Source organism: Chelmon rostratus, chromosome 4 (genome assembly GCF_017976325.1).
Source record: "Chelmon rostratus isolate fCheRos1 chromosome 4, fCheRos1.pri, whole genome shotgun sequence".
Taxonomy (NCBI): Eukaryota; Metazoa; Chordata; class Actinopteri; order Chaetodontiformes; family Chaetodontidae; genus Chelmon; species Chelmon rostratus.
In genome coordinates this window covers 27,602,718-27,619,940 of record NC_055661.1, presented here as the reverse complement: position 1 = coordinate 27,619,940, position 17,223 = coordinate 27,602,718, and the positions used below count along the sequence as shown (strand labels likewise).

The 17,223-nt window shown below is 45.3% G+C and overlaps 1 protein-coding gene across 1 annotated transcript in view; it reads left to right on the top strand.

The window, feature by feature from the left end:
- The window catches only part of LOC121605479, an 83,106-nt gene extending 67,404 nt beyond the window's left edge, over positions 1–15,702 (top strand). The window contains exon 6 of the mRNA XM_041935394.1: positions 14,937–15,702. The gene's annotated coding sequence lies outside the window, so the exon portion shown is untranslated. The remainder of the gene's footprint in view (positions 1–14,936) is intronic.
- The last annotated feature ends 1,521 nt before the right edge of the window (positions 15,703–17,223 follow it).

Below are 17,223 nucleotides of genomic sequence, written 5' to 3'. Positions count from 1 at the left end.
GGAAGTCATGATAACACGTTCATCATGACATTAATGTCTGAGAGCTCTTAACTTAATCCGGTTTAATTGTATGTTATTAAAGTTCCTTGTATGTGCGAGCATGCATGACCAACAAACACCATGTTTGGTTTGTAATGTGAGTCCAGACTACGTTTCCCATCATGCAGTCAGGAGCTGCATCTTTCTGTTCGACCTTGGCTTGGTAAATGCTCGTGTTAGCGCAGAGTTTGTGCCGCAGGGTTGCTGTTATTAATCTGTAGTGTAGAAACCAAAGCTAGCGCAGGTGACGTCACCTGAACAGCCCTGATTACATCAACCTCGACGTCGCTCCTCCAGAGCCACTGAAGACAGAAAACAGCTGTTTACAGGAAGTCCCCTTTAATGCATAATGTCTGCTATAAATACTGTAAATAAATGCTCCTCTGAGTGTAATCTATAGAAGACTGTCGTGAATATGAGCTGATTGTTGTGTTGCTGTAAACATCTGTTGAATTAGTACACTGTTCAAAAACTGTTAAATATGGAAACAAATAAAAGTGAGGCAGGCCTCTATCGGCTGTTTACTGAGACTCATTTTCAGGACTGTCTGCATTTAGTCAAAGGAAAATGCATAAGATATTTTTCAGATTTGTAAAGAAAACCTTGAAATAAGAAAGAAGTCTTTTATTTTGATTGGATAAACATTGCCAGCTGCGATGCAGGGCTGTAATGTTGGTGCCTCCCTGCCAGGCGGGAGCTTTGCTGTTATCTGCATGTGCCCGAGGCACAGCTAATGTAAAAAGATCCTCCTCACTCTGCTCTGCTCTGCTAACAGCGAGTTCTGCGGGCTTATCCCGCTCCGTCCGTCTCCGTTTCACCTCTCGGTCACAGCCAAGTGACTCTCAGCTGCGCGCCGCCTCGGCTCTGCCTTTTCTGTGGACAGAATGGAAGAAGTGCGGCAGTATCTCGCGCTGCCGTATCTGCTAAATGCCACAACAACAGGACTGCAGAGGCTTCCCAGTGTCCCCATGCCTGTGTGGTTCCGGGGGCTTAATGTGTGCGTGTGGGGCCAGATGGACACTTTCATGAGTGTATGAGTGTGGATTATTCTGCCGGCTACATCTGGGGCTCCACATGGTACGGCAGACTGCGGTAAGAGAGGCAGGTGGGCACACGGGGAGGGCACCCCTCCAGTGGGCTCTCTTACATCTACACCCACCGACAGGCCAGCGCCACAAATGGCAGACCTAAAGGTTACCAGACGACGCTGCAAGACAAATGCTCCTCTGAATGCCGGCAAACATCGCGTCCTCTTCTGTCTTTAACTTCCCGCCTGACGGCAACAGCTGACTGTTTCCAGGTGCCAGATGTGACTGCATTGTTCTTTACGTTTTTTCCCCGTAAACACACTAATTTGGGGTGCAGCGCCTCGCTCAAGGACACGGAGGAGCCGGGGATTGAGCCTCCACTCCTGTGATTAATGGCCTACCACTTGAGCTACAGCTGCCCATAATACGAACATGCCACCACCAACAACACGTTATCGCAGCCTGCGCTGGTTCAGTGTCACCACGGAGTAGAAATAGCTGCAGCATGAAGAAACAATTAGTCATTGAACAGAAAATTAATCCACAGCAACTTAATAACTGATTAATCATGTAAAGTATCGATTTTTAAACACAAGTGGCGATAACACATTATCACCTTATGTGGTTGATATGGGGAATGTGTTCACTCATCCTGCACACAGAGCAACATCAGCATTAATCTGGACTCTCTGTCCTTTCAGCTCTTCTCTCAGCTCCTGAGAAAAACTGTCTCTTTAGGTGTCGTCGTTGGAAACGAGGTTGATGAGAGCGTCAGAACTGAGCCGTTAAACCAAAACAATGAGCTAAAAAATGCTAAAGCGCTCCGCAGAGCTGAGAGGAAGTGCAGAGTCGGAGGTTGATTCTCACGTCACATGTTGTGATTTGAAACCAGTAAAATGCATTTTCTGTGTCTGCCTGCGATAAACGGCGCCGTATGTTTCTGCCCCATGTTGATGTGAACTCGCTGTAACTTCATACAGCTTTTAAAAAATGACTAGAATCAAACCAACCACCAGAATAAATGTTGGCATCGGACGTTTGACACGTTGAACCTTTTCTCCACGTTTCAGTTTTCAGCTTGACGTTGTGGTGCTGCTATGGTGAAGGTCTGGATTGGTCTGGTTTAGGGACAAAAACCACTTTGTTAGGATTAGAAAAGGTCACGTTTTGGCTTAAAATACTCTGTTTAGTCGCCACAAACATGGCTTAAACGGCGGTCTGCTGCTTTCAGTCGTCTCACTGAGCCATCACGCCATCATCACACCCTTCTCCTCCTCCTCCTCATCCTCCTACAACAACAATCTGAACTACGCCACTTTGACGCCTGTTATAGAAACACTGATATGAAACAGATTTAATGTATCCGTGGTTTGCAGAAAGGTACGATACTAACGTTTGATTCTGTCGAGCTGCTAGAACTTCATGCAATTATCAGCCGCACGTTTCCTGTCGGTGCAGAACGCAGAAGGTCTGAAACAAACAATGAGATGAGCTTTCAATCAGAATCAAACAGCTGTTGGTTACGTTCGCATGGAGCTGAAATCACATCATTAATGAGCAGATCAGCATTAAAGCTACATCATGGTACAGCGTGTTACAGTCGAACCCGAATTCCAGTTTGAAGCTGAGTTTTGCCTTGAGCTCGCTCTCACAGCTCGACTTACTAACAGCGTCAGATTGAACTCAAGCCAAGGCCTTTGTGAAATCACAGCTCATTAGACGAGTCCACCTCATAATGAGTGGCCGGATCCATCAGGAGAGATAAATCTCCAGCTCCGCGCTGACTGAGATCCAGTTGAACGCACCCGCGGCGCCTCAGACCACATGTGAACAGGACATTTGCTTTGAAGCACCAACACACAGATTTGAATCAGCGTGTCAGAGAGCCAAACGTCCCGGGCTGCGAGTGACAGGGGATCCGCTTTAGAGTCGGCTACCTGTTGAGGAGGATTAAACAAAATACAGATGGTGTTTACATATTAAACAAACAAAGGCAATCTCTGTTCTGACGATGGCGGGAGACGCTTTCGTCGAGGCGGGCCGCCGTCAGAAGAGGAGAACAGACGATCTGCCGTCCGTCAGCTCGAAACCTGCTCAGAAACCAGTTTAGGAGACTTTTCTCTCAGGTTTTTCTGGCCTGCGATAGAATCACGACCCTGAGATCACCTCTGAAGGACGAAGGCCGCCGAGTGTCCGGCCTGATCCGCTGCGGGTCGAGCTGAATAAATTAAATGAATTACCAGCTGCCTGGCGCGAGTTGGCGGGATGCAGGGTGGCATGAGCGACCATTACAGCAATGATAAGGATATCTGCGTGGCCTTGTGTTAAAGGAATTACACATAGCATCCGGAGCCTTTGAGGGAGTCTGACAGTTTTGCGCACACTGGCAAGTTAGGATGACATGGAAATGTGTGTGGCTGCAGAACGACTCGGCCGCCGCTCGGCCCGAGTCGAGTCGGGGGGGGGGGGCTGCGGAGCGGTCAGCTCGCTGAGAAGTAAAAAAAAAAAAAAAGAGCGTGGAGTCTTATTGTGATGCAAATGGACACAGTATTGTGCTTAAACAATGCATTAATACGTCCCCTTTGGAGCAGATAACATCACAAGATGCACAATAACCAAAATGATGTCCTCCGAGGTTATTTAAAGCGATATGACATCAAATCCTGACATCGCAAGAAGTGCTTACTGCCTGTCCGACTGGTTGTGTCTCCAGCTTTGATAAAAACCGATGAAGGATAGAAGGCTGCTTTTGAATCCCAGCCACCACGAGGCAAACACCATTTGCATAATATTATGTATATTGTATTCCAGTCCACTCTTAATGTTTGAATGTGAACTGACTTTAAGGCTTCACGCGCGAACACGGGAAGAAGTGTTGTAGCTTAAACGCGAGACACGTGGCAAGGTGTCCGATAACTTCGTCTTCCGCCTGTAATCTGATGCTGCGCGGAGAGGAGGGATCGGCCTCACTTCCCCGGGGTGATTTATGATTGAGGACATGTTAATAAAAATATCAAAACAATCTGAGCTCTGGTGGGGAAGATACCGGTCCGCTACGTACATCATGCTCGACAGGCCCGCGCAGGGAACGTCCGCCCGCTGATAGCGTGCTCGTGCGGATGCCCCGCTGCCCTGCTCTTGAATAGAATATGCAGCTGTTGTTTGTTTTTGGGAGGGTCGGTGGGGGTAGCGCGACTCAACACAAGGTGACATTTGCGTGAACATGTGCTCCTCTTAGCCTGATAGGTGAACCATCTTGAAAGCGCGTCCCCGGAGGAGCCGGGGATGCTTTCCCTTCATTAAAGTCCCAAAGCAGAAGCTCATATGAGTTTTAAGTCTTTTTAATTTGGACGTGTATTATCACACCATACCCGGCGGTACAGGATCGAGGAACATGCTGTTGTTACGGAATAAACGCCCCTGTGAAACCTGCTCTCATTCCTGAGAGTTCATTAAATGCTTGGAATGACAGGATGAAAAGATGCAGCACCGCGTTCACTCCTCGCAGGTTTTTTTTTTTTTTTTGATGGATTTATATGGAGTTTGGGTGTGGACGCAGAGTAATTTGGTTGTGCACGGATGTAGCCTGTAATACTCACTTCCTGCTGTTGCTGCAGTCCTTTACATTTACTGACACAATGCTGTGATCGTTTGCTAGTTAGGTGCCAGTACCTGGCGGTGCCGTTGGTGCTTGGAAACAGGCCTTTATAAGTCTTATCTATAGGAGTGGAGACGCTCGTGCTGCTTTAAGGTCTGTGCAGTATTAAGAGTTTCCTTGTAATCGTGATGTTGTCCTTTAAAATCGGAAGTCAATGGGGAGGAGGTCTCGCTTCTGGCTTTCCTCCCTGTTGGTTTTGGTAATGTTGCGCTCACCGGTTTTGCTAAACCAGCGACGGCGCAAGAAGACGAATTGTTAACGCGCCGTCGGTTTAAAAATCAAGTGTGAGCAAACGTTCATAAGCATGTTTCCATCGGTGTATAATTGCTTGAAAATAAGCATCGTCGTGTTTTTTGTTAGATCAGAATGAGCTCTCGTCAGAGTCGGCCATGTTTCTACAGCAGCCCGGAAAGGACAAACCAAGCGCTGGCTCTGGACAGCTCCTTATGCGTTTTTTTTTTTAACAGCCACCGTAGCTCCTCCTACATGCTTCAGTTGAGGTGTATTCAGTTTGACGCAATCTGCAACCTCACCACTAGATGCTGCTAAATCCTACACACTGGCGCTTTAAGTCTAATTCAGACTGACAGCGCCCCTTTTTTTACAATTAATCATTAACATTTTGAGTCATTATTTTTTCCCACATTTAATCAGAGTTCTTGGATAAAACGTGACGCCGTAAACCAGATTATTAGTCTCTGCATGTTGCCTGCACAGGAAAACTGTTCATACGCCTTCCATACTTACTATACATGAGGTCAAAGTTGAACCAGGAAACATTTGGGTGATTATGTTGACTTTTTATTGGGTTTTTTTGTATTTTAAGCCTTTCTTGAGCACAGTGTTGTTATTACCAACAGGAAAAGCTGCTAACTGCGACATGCACAAGTTTTAAAATGATATCAACAGCCCATAACATGTCTCACCTTCAGCCACCATATAAACACCACCTTTCATTTAGCTGCAGCAGCGCCGCCTTTATTGATTTCACACACAGTCTTGGTTTTGAATCGTCGTCTCCAAACAGTGCAGAAAAATATTCCTTCAAGATAAATTCCAGCCAACATGAGCTGTTGCGCCCTGACACTGGCGAAGTTAGACTTGCATAAATGTCAGGAGAGATGTGTCCTCCTTTTGTTCGCTGCAGAATTTGCCAGCAGCTCATTTCCTCCAGGAATGCATTAACAAAGCAGTTAATTCTATCATTAATTAAAAGGAATCACAATTCAGTGAACACTTCAAATTAATCTATTGAGAGTTGCTCTCACACAGCGCTCGCATTCTAGTTTCTTTGTCTCATCAAAGAAATTGCGGCTCGAGAGGCTTTTTTGTGTGTGTGTGTGTGGGTGTGTGTGTCATTTCCGTCAGTCTGGTCCCGTGTAGCTCCGTTAGCAAAGCATGTCACCGACACCGCCAGGTTAGCGGCCCGCCTCCAGAGGGATCCATCCATGCACTGGATGAGCACGCTCGTAGCATTAGCACGGCGCTAACGCAGGAGTGGTTTGGCCAAAACATCTTTAGATATTACGAAGGTGTGAGTACTCGGATATAATCGCAGGTGTTGCGGCGTGCGTGTTCATGCATCCCACAGTTCACACGAGTGCATGTGGAATTGATCAAAGAGGCATTGTTTTCTTCATTATCCCACATTTTGAGTCGGATAATGCGGCGAAGTAGTTTCATAACACCAGCGAAGTGTTTGATCTGGCCATTGGCCCACACCGAGCTGTTTATCTCCTCAGTCACTGGAGCTGGGTTATAAATACTCCGTGCTTGGCATCTCCGCAGTATAGAGCTACTTGGAGGGTGATAAGGTGCTAATTAGCAACTGTTAGCAGAAATAAAAAAAAAAACTGCATCCACAGAATGAAGCACGTCTCGCTGTCGCCGCCGAATGTTCTGCCGATGATCCTTCCTCCTCAGCTCGAGACGGCGAGACTTGAGAGATGTCCCTTATTAACAGTGTGTACAAGAAACTCTCTTTTTTTCTCCTCCCAGGCAAGCCAGGTCTGACAAATTAAGGCTGCAGAGTCATTAGATTAAGATAAGAACTTATCTTTTACCCTGAGACAGACTTTTATCTGTTGTATTTTTCTTCTCTCCCACCTCCTTCGTTCCCTCTTCCCTGCGTTCACTGTGAGACTGTTAAAGTAATTGGGATGTTATGTGACCGGAGAGGCCAGATAAGTTTTTAACCCTGTCACGGATTAACCTCTCATGTCTGAGGTAGGTCACGAAAGGTGCAGCTGGAGACATGTTAAGACTCATTTAAGGGAATCTTGATGTATTTTTGTTGGAGGACGGCATGTTTTTTCTGCAGGTACATGTGCCAGGAGGTCTGGAGACGACTTCTGTACGCTGTCAGGGGTTATTAAAGCATAAAGTGTATTTTTGGGGTCGCTGGGCAAGACCGGTGTAGTGTCTTCATCTCCGAGTACATCATTTGGAAGCGTTCAACCAGGTTTCATCACATGGTTCCTGAAAGCTATCCTAGACGACCTTTTAAAGTTAATCACAGTCGCGCTCCGTTCGACGAGTTTAAAGAGAATCTGCGTCAGAAAGGGGGGAAAAAAGCGAGAATCTCTGTCATAGTATATCCACAGCAGGATAATTAGGAAAGAAGCTCTCTGAACATCCATTAACCATCACCGTCAGATGCTTCGTCTTCGCTAAAAGCCGCGTATCTGTGTGACCCAAACGCTTGTATATTTTTCTGTGTTATTAATATCCAAGGGAAGAATCGCAGCCCCGAGCAGCATGATTAGAGCACCGAGATTTATTATTCCTCAAAGCAGAACATATGAAAAACACCTGAAACAGATGAGTTTGTGCGTCGTGGCGGCGGCCGCTGCACGTCCATGATCCCGCTGTTTATAATCCTTTGTTTTAAAGGTCATCGCGCCACCTCGTTGATATCTAGACTTTTCTTTGAAGCACTAATTGTGTCTACATTCTTGACCACTTTGTCAGACAACTCCACACTAGAGCGGAGAATTCAGAGGAGTATATGCTGCTTGTTTACTGCGATCAAGATAACAAGGACAAGCCTGTGAAATAACGAAGGCCGGGGCTGATGCAGAAAACACTATATTTTCCATTTTAATGGTGTTTAAGCGTGGAAGCTGGAGGAGAGATAGCTTGAAAAATGTAACTAAAGGATCGGATTCAGTGGGATCCAAATGGCAAGGGTAGCTGTTGGGCATGATGACGCTCCTTTGATGTGAGCTATAACTAGCTTTAAGCTCGGCTCGGGTGCATCATGGCTGCATCCTGACTGATGTGCGTATTCCGCTTAGATGAGGGCCACTTTGTCGTGTGAGCCAGCTGTACCTTTAATTTCAAATTCTCTAATGTCTCAGATGGGAGGACATTAAAGGCCCGGGTCGTTAGCGTATTGTAATGTTTGCCCACAACTGCGTGAGCTGGACTGTCATCTCTTGGAATTTTGTCATATTCATCAATGCTCTGCATAATGGGATGAGATGCTATTTACATATCGGATCAAAATTGCCAGAGGAGAGCATTAATTATTGAAAAACTGACAGAATCAAAAGAGCAGCTTTTTCCTCTTCATAGTTTGTTGTCTGCACAGACTGAAAACCACTCCGCGCCCAGTAAACACAATTATCTCAATTTTAAAGACATCGCGCTGCTGTTGTGAGAGAACGCGCTCGACACAAAGGCCGCGGCGTCTTCTGTCACCGCGGCGAAATGAAGGTTCGCCCTTCACACCGCACTCCCCCGATGGGCTGTAACAAGCGTCTGCGGGAGGCTGTGGTGCAGCTTCTGGAGAGCCACCTACTGTACAGCCGGCGTCTTTGTTTGCTCGTCAGGCTGCCGACGTGCTTAGCGGGCCCTGAATAATAGAAAGTGCATCGTATTGATCAGTGACATTGAGCGTGAGACTGACTTCATTATTGAAAATAAAGCAGTGTGCTAACAGGGGAGTTTGTCCTGCACTGCTGATTGTTGTGCACGTTCATTCCAGGTAGTTTTTCACTGCTGCTTATTATCCTGTTTGCAGGAATGCATTGAGGAGGCTATTGAATGACATTGTTTGGCCTGCGTGATGAACGTCAGACATCCACCCGAGTCGTCTGTGAGCGTCATGAGAAATATTTGAATTGTTTCATTTAAATCACACCTGCATTATCATCATAAACTGATGCTGCAGTGGCTGTGATACATCATGAACTTGTGTTTATCTCCTTCGCTTCAGTACCACACCTGACTCGTTGCTGCGCACTGGAACTTTTGGATTTAGCTGCAATTATTTAATTTTTATGCACTTTCCCTTTGGGGATCATTAAAATTTCATCTCGATCTTATCTTCGTAATCATAATCTGAAAATCTGTTTGAATATATTGTAACCTGCTTTTCCTCTGATGCAGTGAGCTGCGTCTCTTTCAGGCTCAATGCGAAGTCTTAGCGTCTCTTTAAATATATAAGAATATGGTGCCTTATGAGGTGCTTCACACACACCAGACGTGTTTGAACAGAGCCATAATGTCCATAACGAAGTGTGTTTTACAGCACTGCCCCAGTATGTACAGTAAATTATATGCATAGGCAAGGGGGACAGTAAGGACTAGAAAATGCAGACGGATACATTTTACTGCATCTTCCCCATCCACAGTGTCATCCCCTTAAGCTGCCAAGTGAGTGTAGGGGGGTGAATTCATGAGGGTCTTCTGTAATAGGCTGGCACACACACAGGCACAGCCTGTGGAACCTTACAGGCTGCTGAAGCTGGTCTTGGCATTGCTTTTGGCAGCTATGTGGTTATGGGCTCTCGCGCGCTACACATTCTCTCTGAAAAGAGAAAGTTTTAACTAGCTGGTCTTACCGCTCCTTTATAAATGAGGAAGCCCTTGGCATAAATAGATCTACATGTTCATTTGGTATATTAAGAGAGACACACAGTTAAAGAGTGTTCATTACAATTGTAAATTTCTGCCCTCGGGCCCTTAGCCCGGCGCTAGATTACATGAGGTCTATGCTCACGGACAGCGGCTGGCATCTGATTGAGGGTCCAGTGCAGCTAATTAATTTCATTAGAAAGTGAAGTCATCTTCTAGCAGGAATTAATATTTGGAGCGTCATGTTGCTAATTTATTTCCAGATTTAATTAGCTCAGAGAAGAAATGTTGCTTGGGCAAGAGGACTTTTTAATTATCAGCTTGGATAAATTTGAAAATGTTGATGCCTAAGGGTTGAGTTAATTAAAACCTGCATTATTTTAACTTTAATTAGCTCCCATCTTTGTTTTTCTTCACCATATGGCCATGTCCTGTAGTCAAATTTAGTTAATTAAGCTAATTAAGCTAATCATTTTAATTACTCAAGACAATGTGATTGGATAGAGGATGACTACAAGTTTATAGCCAAGTACTTGTTTTTCATTAAGTTGAAGGGACAGAGTTATTTCTGATTGCAGTTGGCAAGCATAGCAGAGTAGTTTGAGAATGAGACAGCCTCTGAGATATTAAGGCTGAAGTCTAATTGCATTCCTTGATAATAAAAAAAAAAAATTCTTGTCACCAGCGCGACTCTTTTAGTGGAGAAATGGTTTACTGCGACGTCTTTCAGCTTTGTGCTCGCACGCCCGTGTTGGCCCCCTTGTACTCCATCAGATTAAATGACGCCTGCGCTCGCTCGCGATTAAAGGGGTCCGACGTCAGAGTGAAAGCTCGCGGGAGACGCGGCGACAAACATCAGGATCCGCGGATAAAGCCGCCGTTGGCCGGACGGACGTGCCTCCTGACACACGGGGTGGAAAACACGTGAAACCGTCACGTCCGCCCGGTTCCTCTCGACCGCAACGAGCTACGAAATGGATTGTAATTGGGTAAAAGAGGCCTGCGTCTGCGGTTGCTGGTGGGAGAGGATGCTGCCCTTCCCCTCCATGACCCTGGAGTGTGGGTCTATGTGAGCTGCTAGCAGCTGTGCGTCAGTCTGGACACAAGCTGGGCCCATCCAGAAGCCAGGCCTAGCTGACAGATGCAGGGGCTAAACCCAATAATGAAATAATACTGGGAGACATCATGTCCGTGGTTTCCATCATTGTTAAAAGATTTTGGTAGCGTGTACCCCCACTTAGGTAATTTGTTTCCATGTATAATCCTATTGCTCACTATTAAATTAAACCAACTGGTCATTTCAGTTTGGAGCCTATAAATAAACTGGTTGCTGTGTGCATGGGCAGTCTGTGCGACGTCTCATCTGATTAGAAGGGAAGCACTTAATAATTTGAACTGAAAAAGGTGACCTTCAGTGTCAGGTGACCTCAGTGGTCTGCCACACATATGGCCCGGCAATATTACTAATGTCTGCTCCTGATGTGTTTTTACAATCCTGATCCGGGGCCACTCTGCACAAATTGTTTTGGACAAATGTTGATGTGTGGTGAGATGGCAAAGTGCGCCGCGCCCGAGCTGTTTACATGGTCAAGAGCGGTGATGTCGCGGACAACAGATGCAGCGGTCAAGAGAGATGATAGGCCCCTCTCTGCTTTCATCAGAGCGAGGCCGGTTAGTCATCAGTGTGTGTGCGCGCTCAGGTTTTAGACCGTGCCGGAGCAGAGGAGCCCCCAGCCTTCTCATAGTTGCACTGTAACTTAGAATGCAATACGAGAGCAGAATTAGTCACTGCGTCCCCGACGGCCATTCGCCCACTTCAGTGATGTTTCTGTCAGCACCTGCGAGCTGAAAACGCCGCAGCTGCCCACCTGGTCTGCCGGTCGTCTCACTTGGTGGGAGACGATCAATAAGTCACCCCTGGATCATGGTCTTTATATAAAGAGCATGTTTGGCTCTGGAGTTTCACACGCGTGATCGTTTCCCAGCGTTTTGACTCGCAGGCATCTGCGCGCATTAAATGACAAACGAGAGCCGAGTAAATGCGTCCTAATGTGTCGTCTGTCACGTACTCTGCAGCAGATGTTTCTTTCAAAAGAAAAAGGCTGCTAAGTTAGCACGTTAGCGTTAGTCGTGTTTCCAAATCAGAATCAGAATCAGATTTATTGGCCGAGTATGTGAGCACCTACAAGTTTAAACCTAGAGGCTAACATAGATGCTATTTTCATATTCTTAGCATTCCTTACCACTGCCAGCCAGGAAGCTAACACGTTAGCTTTATGCTATAGCAGTGCACCTTTTTGTTTGTCTTCAGGAGCCGACATGTCATAGTTCGCCTTGCTTTTATTGTAAAGCACACACGAAAACTTCACTTGTACGTAAACAAAGCTTCAGCCAAACTATAGCCAAAATAAACAGCTGATAGCGTTTTAGCTGTTAGCTTGAATCCGCCTCAGGCGTTGCTGAAGGAGCGACGTCTGTACAGTTTGCGGTTCTTACTTTTGAGTCGTGGTCATATTTTATTTACCAGCTTATAATTAAGATATGAAAATGAGATAAGAGTCGCACACAGATTCACAATGAGATAATGCCTCACCTACAACAAATAAATTAGCTTTTTTATTATGCTAATAGCTGTTGGTCAACGAGTGGAACCAGATACAAAAAACAGACATTGTTCACTTTGCATTGTTGCTAAAAGGACAATTTCTACAGCACGATGCACTCGGTCGCACAGAGAGAGCGATTTTTCACAATGTTGGCAGTTTATACACCTGAAATGTCGACTAGGATCATCCAAATTGTGCAGCTGCTCTCTGCACAATATGGTGGATCAAAAAAATTTATTTAAAAGTGCAATAAATGGATTTAACAGACGGATTAGATAATAATTTTACAAAAATGTGTATAAAATAATGCAAATTCCTTTAAATTCTAGCTTAATTTCATCATTCTGATCTGAGCATCTTAAAAACAGATTGGTGCTCGTCCCTGGTTTGGCCCGCTGTCTGATATAAGCCCCTCCACCGGCCAAGGAGAGCTCGGTGAGAAGCAGCTTAATAGATTTAGATGAAAGGGGGGAGTCGTGGAAGCCTCGACCAGCAGAGAGTGAGAGCATCTGCTCAAAGGCCACCTCCCCACGCCCGGATCACCATCTCCAGAAGAACTCGGGCGGGCGCGGAGCCTCCATCGCCACAGCTCCACGCTAATTCCAGTACCCCCGCCACACACAGGCTAATTAAGGCCATGCATTTATTTATGACTGAGCTCATTAAACAGCGAAAAAGATGGTCGCCGCTCTGAAAACACATTAGTCCCCGAGGAAACTGCCTGTGAAGTCGCTCCCCCCGGGCTGTTTCAGGTCACAGACTCTGAATCTTTGTGACATATGAAGAAACAGCAAACTGTGATGCCTTAAAAAAAAAAAAACATCAGTTCTGAGGCGATGAAGTGACGGTTCAGGACATTCTTCAGGGTAGATTTGAAGCTGCTTGAACTGGTCCCGTAATTACACGTATAGGTCACTGACTGGGGGAGGAATGGGAATTTCACTCTCAGGTCTCGCGCTTTGCATTTTTGTTTTGGGGTATTTGTGAAGTCTTTACGTCCAGGACTCGCTCGCCTCGACAGAGCACGACAGCAGCAGCGAGAAGTAAAGACACTTTGGGCGAACGTGGCAGCGATTAACAGACATAATTCAACTTAGATGAACACAGCATGCCCCCACCCTCGAAGACATCCCTCCACCCCCACCCTCTTTTTTATATCGCTATGGTATTTAAGTTAATTTAGGACTTAGGCAGTGCAGAGCTATGAAATCAGAGACAGAGGACATCCTCCAGGTATATTTTCTGTGCCTGGAGTGCTTACACTGTGTGTGTGTGTGTGTGTGTGTGTGTGTGTGTGTGTGTGTGTGTGTGTGTGTGTGTGCGTGTGTGTGCAGCAAAGGGCATAGACAGATCTTACGCAGATCCTGCTCCCTCCCTCATAATTGCAAGGATAATGCCAAATCACACAGTCCTTTGCTGAGACAACTGGCGACTTGATTTAGTGCTCTTTAATGGCTCCAACTTTAAAGACTCGGAAATTCCTCGCGTCTTCTCCTGCAGCTGGGCTGCTCATCTGGACTCGAAACAACGGAAAGATGACGTGTTTTATGTTTTCTTGTAGAAAAGACTTGCATGCAGGAATATTTTCCCATTTTTTTTTATTTATTAGCAACAAAAAGCTGCAGGAGTCACAACGGCAGCTATCCAGTTTAGCTAGCGCTCCAGAGGCTACGCTAACACCAAACTTCCATCTCAGCTAACAGCAGCTCAGTCGCTGCAGCTGCAGAGCGCAACACTGCTGTTATATTGATTCCCAGCGATGCTCTAACATGATGGCCCCTCGTCTGCGGGGGTAAATCCAGTTTACTGGTGGAACTGGAATAAAGAAAGATTCCCCGTGCTGGTAGAGGTGCATGTGTTTGTGCATCTTGTCCGGAGTCTGAACACTGACAATTAAAAAAAATCTGGGGGTGAGTCAGACCTCTGTAGACCTCATCTGGGGTCATTCCCGTGCTCCCAGGGTCCAGAGCCCCCCGGCTGTATTTGGCACATTTTTAGGATTAAATCAAATTCTGGTTTTAGCTTTTGTTCCAATTAAAAATATTAGGAATACTATTTTTTTAATTCTTGAAACATGTCAGATTTGATCGGGAACCTCGAGACGCTCTCCCTCGTCTCTGCTTCGGGCTCCAGGCTACGTTAGCCGCGACTAGCACGAGACACCCCAAACCGTCAGCTGCCCCGCTGATTCATGGGTAATGTAGGCACCAGGTTAGGACGAATAATGCAGGAATAAAAGGAATAAAAACAGACGATTTCTCTGGTTCTGCTGCATTCATTTTTAGTTTTTACTCTTTAGTGCAATGATAAATCTGTGGAGAGCTCTGGAATAAAACCAGCTGTGGAGAGATCAGTGTTAGGAAGCGAAACAGCAAGTTACTGTGGAAAGCTTCAGTCCTTCTTGATATGAGAAAAATGGGGTCAGATAATTTATGAAGTGCTGGATCTGCCCGTCATCCTCGGCCTCATCTCATTCGTGTCCTCTGGTGAAGGCAGATGTGAAGCAGCACCTTTAAGCTTCTCTGGTGATTCAGGGAATAACAACAAAAGGGAGTCAGAGCGCCACAACGTCAAGTGAAGGTGTTATTTTATTTAAATGATGTTATTTGTTGCCATTTGTGGTTAAAAACGCTGTGTTGTACTTTACGTCATTCTCTATCAATTAACCAAGTGCTGATTATTAACAAGCTCAGTAATCAACTCGTGAGATTCCCTGAAGTTTACATCTGTGCTTATTTTTTACAGCGTGTTTCTATGAAAAGGAGCAGTGGAACCATCAATCTGGTGTGTTTGCGATGCTGCAGGCACAGAGGGACTAAAATCAATCCACAGGATCCCCGCTCAACGCTTCATTTTAGGATGGCTGATAAACAAGAGCATTTGGTGACCTTTTGGTGTTCTTATGGGGGATTTAACCCCCTGCTCGGCGCTGCACCACGCTGGTGGCTCCAGCAGACAGGAGCATGATGTGCACTGGAACTCAGATGGGACTCTTTCCGCCGGCGTCACAGGACGCCTGTGCAAAAACGACGGCGTTGAGGTCCTCAGATTCACCGGACAGCGCCAGACCCCCGAGTCTGACGGGGTTCTGGGCTCATCATCCAGAGCCACAGACAGCGTGTAGGCGTCTGTGTGTGTGTGTGTGTGTGTGAGACAGAAAGAGAGGGTGGGGGTGCAGGGCCTAGCTCTTCACTCTCTGTAGGACTCTGCGTAAGATGCTTTCAACAGCAGGCAAACTGGTTCTGCACTTACTGTGAGAGGAAGCTCTGAGTGTTTAGAGTACTCAGTCCACTTAATGCATTATTATTGTTACTACATTCTTGAGGAGAACGGGGGAAAATGGAACAAGGAATGCTTTTCAAGAGTCAAACCAGTAAAAGGGGAAGAGTGTGTGTGTGTGTGCGTGTGTTTGCGTGTGTGTGTGTGTGTGTTGACTCTCTAATTCTTTTTGTATTTATGCTCATTCTCTCAATAACGTCTCATAAAAGCGGTCTGAGCCCAGATGTCATGTTTGTAATATTCCCTGGTGAAATAAACATTTATGTGAATGGAGAGAGGACGACTCTCATTCCTTTTGTGTGTTTATTTTTGCGGTGAGAGAGATGATGCCTCGACCGATTAAATGTCTTTATCCCGCGACAGTCGTCGCTGAGGTCATTGTGATACGGAACTTCTGTTTAGGAAAAAGAAAAAAACGGATATTTTGGACATTTCTTCGGAGGTCTGACATAAGATTTCATGTGAAAATGTGAAAAGATTAATTGATTTGTTGTTTCTTTCTGCAGAAACAGAACCGCATTTTAAGACTTTCCACTGAGTAAATGTGGCTTTAAGAAGATACGAGTCCTGAGGGCAGGGGGTGCTTCGTTTCTCTTGTTGCATTACGAGTGCATTTCCACTGTGAAGGACATCTGAGCGTAAAGTGAGCCACTTTTCGTCAGGAGGTGAGCCTTTTAACAGTAAAAAGCAAGGCTTTAACGGCGCTCCTTGCACCACAGTTCACAGCATACATAATGGAGAGGATAGAGTTACCTGCTACTTTAGGCCAAACATGACTGCCAATAATTGCCTTACCAATATTTGCATGCCCCCCTTTGTGTTATTGAACACCCTGCTAAGTAACTGAGCACCCCGGTCCAGGCACTATTTTAAGTTGTTTGCTGATTCCACGGTGGGCTGAAACAAGACAATTATAAACCACATTTCACACCATTATGGTGTTTTAAGGGACCTCAGGTTTCGTTGAAAGCTTAGATTCTGACCTGCCAGCTTCTAAAGATGTTCTAGATCTGACTGATCTAACGATTTATAATTAATCGTTTGACATGTTCGACCACTTTTACGTCACAATTAATGCAAATATGCAGATTTAATAAAAAAAAAAAAAAAAAACGCAGGTAAACTCTTTGGTGCCTCTTTAACCCCTTAACACGGGAATTCACATCACACCGCTTTAATCCACATTGAATCGTGCATGCATTCCTCTGATGCCGGTTTGTGCATATTCAACACACACCTAGGAACCTTTTGCAAGCATTGGTTTCTTGTCGGACCGGTCAAAGTGAAAACTACATCTGTTGTGTTGTTACAATGTAATGGTTGTAAGACAGTTTCGTGGCTGTTTGGATGAAATAAGTGAATTTTGAATACACAAAAAAGTTGTTTTTACTGCATTTAAGCCTTGAAAAAAGTGGACATATACTGTTTGTTTGAACCCTGTTGTAGTTGGTGAACCTACCTAAATGTATATCTATTATATGTGCGACAGAAAAATGAACAAACTCCTCTTAATTTAGGATCAATTTGAAAGCAAAAACACAAAGAATTAATTTTTTAATGTAATTCTAAATAAATTCAGGCGTCGAGGGGTTAAGACTCTTCCTTTACCATCGTTTTCCAACATGCAATAAATATAAATGTCCAGATGCGCTTTCAAAATAAAGCTGCTGAGAGCTAGCAAACACGAGGTTAACACTGTGGTAAAGTTTAGGTTTACGTACATTAAGTTCAACCTTGGTTTCACCTGCGTCCT